This window comes from Pristiophorus japonicus, chromosome 15 (assembly GCF_044704955.1).
Source record: "Pristiophorus japonicus isolate sPriJap1 chromosome 15, sPriJap1.hap1, whole genome shotgun sequence".
Taxonomy (NCBI): domain Eukaryota; kingdom Metazoa; phylum Chordata; class Chondrichthyes; family Pristiophoridae; genus Pristiophorus; species Pristiophorus japonicus.
Window position 1 is genome coordinate 164,679,094 of NC_091991.1, and position 7,818 is coordinate 164,686,911.

At 45.0% G+C, this 7,818-nt stretch overlaps 1 long non-coding RNA gene across 1 annotated transcript in view; it reads left to right on the forward strand.

Moving 5' to 3' along the window:
- Positions 1–6,029, forward strand: part of LOC139281210 (uncharacterized) — a 54,232-nt gene extending 48,203 nt beyond the window's left edge. Inside the window, exon 3 of the long non-coding RNA XR_011596844.1 lies at positions 5,247–6,029. This is a non-coding gene — a long non-coding RNA (uncharacterized lncRNA). The remainder of the gene's footprint in view (positions 1–5,246) is intronic.
- The last annotated feature ends 1,789 nt before the right edge of the window (positions 6,030–7,818 follow it).

Below are 7,818 nucleotides of genomic sequence, written 5' to 3' on the forward strand. Positions count from 1 at the left end.
TTTTATGCCCTCTATACTCTAACCCAGATCACTTTATATATATATATAAGATATAAAGTGATCTGGGTTAGCGTATAGAACCCCGCCCTGACCCCCAGGAGCACCACCATTTCCAGTCTGAAAAACATCTATCCCCCACTATTCTCCTTTCTATACTTAACCAATTTCTTATCTAAGTTGCTAAAGCCATGTGCCTTGGGGGTTCTCCAAAGAGCCTTGTTGGTCCAGGTACATAGATCATTACCAGAATGATACCTGGACTCCAAGGGTTAAATTATGAGGAGAGATTACGCAAATTAGGGATGTATTTCCTGGAATTTAGAAGGATAAGGAGTGATTTGATCAAAGTTTTCAAGATATTAAGGGGAACAGATGGGGTAGATAGACAGAAACTATTCCGCTGGTTGATGTGTTTAGGACTAGGGGGCATAGTCTAAAAATTAGAGCCAGACCTTTCAGGAGTGCAATTTGGAAACACTTCTACACCCAAAGGGCGGTAGAAGTTTGGAACTCTCTTCCGCAAACGGCAACTGATGCGAGATCAATTGTTAATTTTAAATCTGAGATTGATAGATTTTTGTTAACCAATGGTATTAAGGGATATGGGACAAAGGCGGCATATGGAGTTAGGGTGCAGATCAGCCATGATCTCATTGAATAGCGGAACAGGCGTGAGGGGCTAAATGGCCTATTTCCATTCGTACTCCATCAACAAGCAGCACCTTATTCAAATTCCTTTTCAAAACCCAGACACACAACACCCAATTTACCGTTTTACTTGTTATTTTCTCAGCACCATCTCATTTGTCAAACACGGCATTTCATTTTACAAATTCGCGCTGCTTGTTCTTAATTATCCCGTGTTTTTTTAAGTGAGTAGTAACTCTATCTTGTATCATGGCCTCTCGAAGATCAGCTACTACCGACGTTAGATTGACTGATCTATAATTTCCTGGTTGATTACAGGTGTAACACTCCAGTCCTCCAACACAACTTACATTATTTTTTTTATTTGCTCATGCAATGTGGGCATCACTGGCAAGGCCAGCATTTATTGCCTATCCCTAATTGCCCTTGAGAAGATGGTGGTGAGCTGCCTTCTTGAACCGCTGCAGTCCGTGTTGTGAAGGTGCTCCCACAGTGCTATTAGGGAGGGAGTTCCAGGATTGTGACCGAGCGACGATGAAGGAACGGCGATTTATTTCCAAGTCAGGGTGGTGTGTGACTTGGAGGGGAACTTGGAGGTGGTGGTGCTCCCATGCAGCTGCTGCCCTTGTCCTTCTAGGTGATAGAGGTCATGGGTTTGGGAGGTGCAGCCGAAGAAGCCTTGGTGAGTTGCTGCAGTGCATCTTGTAGATGGTACACACTGCAGCCCAGGTGCACCGGTGGTGGGGAGAGTAAATGTTTAAGGTGATGGATGGGGTGCCAATCAAGCAGTTGCTTTGTCCTGGATGGTGTCGAGCTTCTTGAGTGTTGTTGGAGCACCACTCATCCAGGAAAGTGGAGAGTATTCCATCACACTCCTGACTTGTGCTTTGTAGATGATGGAAAGGCATTGGGGAGTCAGGAGGTGAGACACTCGCTGCAGAATACCCAGCCTCTGACCTGCTCTAGTTGCCACTGTATTTATATGGCTGGTCCAGTTAAGTTTCTGGTCAATGGTAACTCCCAGGATGTTGATGGTGGGGGATTTGGCAAGGGAGTGCCGTTGAATGACATGGGGTGCTGGTTAGACTCTCGCTTGTTGGAGATAGTCATTGCCTGACACTTGTGTGGCGCAAATGTTACTTGCCACTTATCTGTCCAAGCTTAAATGTCATCCATGTCTTGCTGCATGTGGGCATGGACTGCTTCATTATCTGAGGAGTTGCGACGGCACTGAACACTGTGCAGCAGTGATCAGCGAACATCCCCACTTCTGACCTTATGATGGAGGGAAGGTGATTGATGAAGCAGCTTGATGGTTGGGTCTAGGACACTTGATGGTTGGCCCTAAGGAACTCCTGCAGCGATGTCCTGGGGCTGTGATAATTGACATCCAACAAGCAGAACCATCTTCCTTTGTGCTCGGTATCACCCCAGCCAGTGGAAAGTTTTCCCTCTGATTCCCATTGACTTCAGTTTTACTCTGGCTCCTTGATGCCGCACTCGGTCAAATGATATCAAGGGCAGTCACTCTCACCTCACCTGTGGAATTCAGCCCTTTTGTCCATGTTTGGACCAAGCTGTAATGAGGTCTGGAGCCGAGTGGTCCTGGTGGAACCCAAACTGGGCATTGGTGAGCAGATTATTGGCGAGTAAGTGCCACTTGATAGCACTGTTGACGAGACCTTCCATCACTTTGCTGATAGAAACATAGAAACGTAGAAATAGGTGCAGGAGCAGGCCATTCGGCCCTTCGAGCCTGCACGAGCATTCAATATGATCATGGCTGATCATGCAACTTCAGTACCCCACTCCTGCCTTCTCTCCATACCCCCTGATCCCTTTAGTCATAAGGGCCACATCTAACTCACTTTTGAATATATCCAACGAACTGGACTCAACAACTTTCTGTGGTAGAGAATTCCACAGGTTCACAATTCTCTGGGTGAAAAAGTTTCTCCTCATCTCGGTCCTATATGGCTTACCCCTTATCCTTAGACTGTGACCCCTGGTTCTGGACCTCCCCAACACCAGGAACATTCTTCCTGCATCTAACCTGTCCAATCCTGTCAGAATTTTATATGTTTCTATGAGATCCCCTCTCATTCTTCTAAATTCCAGTGAATATAAGCCTAGTTGATCCAGATGATTGAGAGGAGACTGATGGGGCGGTAATTGGCCGGATTGAATGTGTCCTTTTTGTGGACGGGACATACCTGGGCAATTTTCCACAGTGTTGGATAGATGCCAGCGTTGTAGCTGTACTGGAACAGCTTGGCTATAGGCGCGGCTAGTTCTGGAGCAGATGTCTTCAGCACGACAGCCTAGATATTGTCGGGGCCCATAGCCTTTGTTGTATCCAGTGCGCTCAGCCGTTTCTTGATATCACGTGGAGTGAATCGAATTGGCTGAAGACTGGCTTGTGTGATGGTGGAAACCTCAGGAGGAGGCTAAAGTGGATCATCCACTTGGCACTTCTGGCTGAAGAAGGTTGCAAACGCTTCAGCCTTGTCTTTTGCACTCGCGTGCTTGGCTCTGCCATCATTGAGGATGGGGATATCTATGGAGCCTCCTCCTCCATTAGTTTTTTAATGGTCCACCACCATTCACGACTGGTGTGGCAGGACTGCAGAGCTTTGATCTGATCTGTTAATTGTGGGATTGCTTAGCCCCGTCTATAGCATGCTGCATCTGCTGTTTAGCATGTAGTCCTGTGTTGTAGCTTCCCCAGGTTGGCACCTTATTCTTAAGTATGCCTGGTGCTGCTTCTGGCATGCTCTTCTGCACTCCTCAGGGTTGGTCCCCTGGCTTGATGGTAATGGTATTGAGAGATGTGTCAGGCCATGAGATTACAGATTGTGATGGAATACAATTCTGCTGCTGCTGATAGCCCACAGCGCTTCATGGATGCCCAGTTTTGAGTTGCTAGATCTATTCTGAATCTATCCCATTTAGCATGGTGATAGTGCCACACAACATGATGGAGGGTGTCCTCAGTGTGAAGACGGGGCTTCAGTGTGCGACAGGTAGATTGGTGAGGATGAAGTCCAGTTGGTTTTTCCCCCTCGTGTTGGTTCTCTCACCACCTGCTGCAGGCCCAGTCTGACAGCTATGTCCTTCAGGACTCAGCCAGCTCGGTCAGTAGTGGGGCTACCGAGCCAATCTTCGTGATGGACATTGAAGTCCCCCACCCAGAGTACATTCTGTGCCCTTGCTACTTTCAGTGCTCCAAGAGGTGTTCAACATGGCGGAGTACTGATTCATCAGCTGAGGGATAGCGGCAGGTGGTAATCTGTACATATCTAAGGATGTTTGAAAGATTGTCCTCAAAGTCTCTGCTAGCTTCTCTCTTATTTCCCTCATTATTCTAGAACGTACATTATTTTTATAATTTAAAGGCTTTTAAAACCCAAGTTTGCTGCCACTTGATCACCATTTCTTAATTTTTCATCTCTCTTACTCTTATCAACCTTGTCCTACACTACAGGCCTTGGTCCTTTACCTGGGTTTCCCAAATTATAAAAGACAAAATTATTTTAACAGTAAAGGACAGACGTTCAGAAAATCCCATTAATGCACTATAAGTGGATTCGAGAGACAAATGGATGAGAAAAGGGGATATGGTGGGCAGGGAAGCACATAGGTATGTTGATCGCAAAGAATTGTTGGTGCCTAAATGCTCTGCCACAAGGAGTGGTTGAGGCAGACACCACTGCCTTTTTAAAGCGAGAAGTGAATAAATATTTGAAGCAGAGGAAGATACAGGGCAATGGGGAGACAGCAGGCAGTAGAATTAGTTTCGGACGACTCCATCAAAGAACCAGGAGACACGATGGGGCAAATGGCCTCCTTCTGTGCTGTAAACATCTACGATTCTATCACTGAAAAAGGGATGGACCTCATGGCTTTTTCTCATTCTTAAAAACAAATTCAAACCTCTGAAAATAGACATGTCAAATGAGTGTTACTCTTGCTGGTGCCACTCTTACACCATTTCTAGTGTATTTACCACCAGCAAACATATTTAATTTTGAGGTCAGCAAAAAAAGAAAACAGCAGTCATTTTATTTGCTCCACCCAGACTGATGTAGTAATTGGTAACTTAAGAACCCTTTTTTTTGTCTCTGAATAGAATTTTGTTAAAGGAATCCTGTAAAGGTGTGTATGTGTGCTCTCTGAGGGGGTCAGGTTCCTTCTGACCAACTTGAGCAGTTCGAATCGCTCCCCCTCCCTTGGGTTCTGTACTCTGGATTTATTTGGGGGTGTGTGACAAAAGTGCAAAGGACACTGGTTTGATGCAAAGAACTTTGGTTTTATTACAGTCAAGGTAATACAGGCTTATTACTCTAGTAAGAAAATACAAGGCCAAACTTACAATCACTCTAATAAAGAACAATACAAGGAAAGGTACAAGGTCAAACTTATAATCGCTCTAATAAAGAACCATACACTACACATTCAAAGGGGGTTGCAGTAAAATTATACCTCCCACCTCCCAATACCTAATTCGAGCTCGGTTAGACTCCAGAGCAGGCAGGGACTTATGCTTACCAATCCTTTTGATAGTTAATGGTAGATGGTGATGTTCTTCCTTCCTTCAGGACTTCAAGACTTCGAGGCTGGAGAAGTTAGTTTACAACTGTCGCGTTGGTTTCTCTCCTTGTCTTGATGAGGTAGTAGCAACCACCTCTCTTCCCCCAACCTCTGTTGAAAACAGTGACCAGTTATACGATTTCAGTGTTCTAATCTTGCCACCAAATCTGTTCAAAATCCTTTGTATAATTTTGGCGTGCTTGGTTCTTCTTTGTAATACTTTGTCGGGCTCGTTAAAGTTGATATGTCTTGGGTGGGTTGATGTTCAAAAACTGTTTCCTGATGGAAATATTAGTTTGGTAATTGCAATGTCCTTTTGTGCTTAATCTTTCGCATACAGAGTGGATTGGGCCTCTTTGTGATGTATATGCTGAAATGGTTTGTCCAGACCTATGTTGATGGGGAGCTACCTCTGGGTTATGATGGTAATGTCTCTTGTGGAGAAGGATTTTCAAATACTCATTCTTCCAGACAGGTTAACTCACCCAGACAGTTCCAATAATCAAGTGGGCTTCTTTTGTTCCCGAGGTCCGCCCACAGGCTTGAATTTGTCTTGTAAAAGTTCATAATTCTATTAAAGTTCGTAGTTTCTTCCATAAGCACTTTAGAGTTCCAAACTTTTCGGTAGTCCCAAATTAAATTTCCTTTCGAATGAGCCCAAACACAGGCGGGGGGGGAGGGGGAGGGGGGTTCTTGAGAATTTTGCATTCTTTCATTCCTGATGATGATACATAGCCTGTAAGAACTGAGCTGTTAATTTTGTGCTCCTTCAATAAAATTTGCCTGAAATATGTGTGTAGCAAATAGTTCAACTAAATTCTGTTGTCTCTCTCAACAATTTATTCCTTTAAGAAATTAACTAAGCAGCAAGTACTCAACTATAAGAGACAGAGTTTATACAAGCTTCCTCTGTTAAACCCAAGGGTTTGTAACTATGTTATTATTGCTTCAAGACTATAGGTTTGTGAAATGTTAACCAATTTCAACAAAGGTTTCAGTGCAAGTGCAATAATTAGCCAGGTCCCTGAGCTAAGGAGAGGAAAATCAGTTGCTGATTTCTATCTAGTCACCCTGGCATGTAGCTATCAAATGGAGACAGGACTAGGCTTTATTGCGTCAGCCTCCATGGTAAAATAATCAGTTTGGCAAATATCACAAACAGATTATCTGGCACTTGTGTGGCGCGAATGTTACTTGGCATTTATCAGCCCTAGCCTGAACCTCATCCAGGTTTTGCTGAATGTGGGTATGGACTGCTTCATTATCTGAGGTGCAACAAGATGTTGTCAGAGAAAGGTGAAGGAGATTCACAATTAAAATAATTCAGGGTTCTTCTAGTAAAACTTTAAAAGGGATATAAGTTCTAGGATATATATTCTCTATTCAAATACGTACAAAGTGAGGGGAGATCTATAAATAGCTGCACACTCACACAGAAGTACTGTTCCCCTCCCTTTCAAATCTGCTGTTATCACCTCCTCCTCAAAACCCCACCCTTGCCCCCTCTGTCCTTGCATACTAACGCCCCATCTCCAACCTCACTTTCCTCTCAAAAGCTCCTTGAAAATGTGTTTGCCTCCCAAATCCGTGCCCATCTTTTCCGCAACTCCCTGTTTGAATCCCTCTGATCAGATTTCCATCCCTGCCACAACAATGAATCAGCCGTGGTTCAGTGGGTAGCACTCTCGCCTCTGAGTCAGAAGGTCGTGGGTTCATAGTCCCACTCCAGGGACTTGAGCACATAAAATCTAGTCTGGCACTCCTGAGGGAGGGCTGCACTGTCAGAGGTGCCGTCTTTCTGATGAGAATTTAAACCGAGGCCCCATCTGCCCTCTCAGGCGGGTGTAAAAGATCCCATGGCACTATTTTGAAGAAGAGCAGGGGAGTTATCCGCGGTGTCCTGGCCAATATTTATCCCTCAATCAACGTAACAAAAAACAGATTATCTGGTCTTTATTACTTTGCTGTTTGTGGGAGCTTGCTGTGCGCAAACTGGCCGCCGCGTTTCCCACATTACAACAGTCACTACACTTCATTGGCTGTAAAGCACTTTGGGACGTCCCGAGGTGGTGAAAGGCGCTGTATAAATGTGAGTCTCTCTTTCTCCCCCTCGCATTTTCCCCACTATTCACTGAAAGCATGAACTTTACCAAAAGTAAACACCCAATCCCACCCAAACACTGACATCATTAATACTGGCCCACCATCACAGGAAGGCCCCCATGTTAGCTGACCAAATTACTTAGCTGTCATTTAAAACAAAATACATGATTGGTTGCAGTGTGCTGGATTTTTAAACCCTATAAAACGGTGTGTGATTATAATATTTTATAGATAAGCCAACAACACGAGCCTATTTAGCAGCAGGTGGTCCACCCGGCGAGGTTTCGGCCGACTTACACGCGCAATATTTAATCGGAACTTAGCCATGAGTTACGGGGGAGGCGAATTCCCGAGAAAGTGGAGACAACTTTGTGTTGCGAGATGTTGACATTTGGGGACAGGCGGCGCGGCGGGCGTGCGTGCGGGTGACGCAGTTAGCCCAGGGCAGCAAAGGGGTGGAGAAGGACCCCCCCCCCC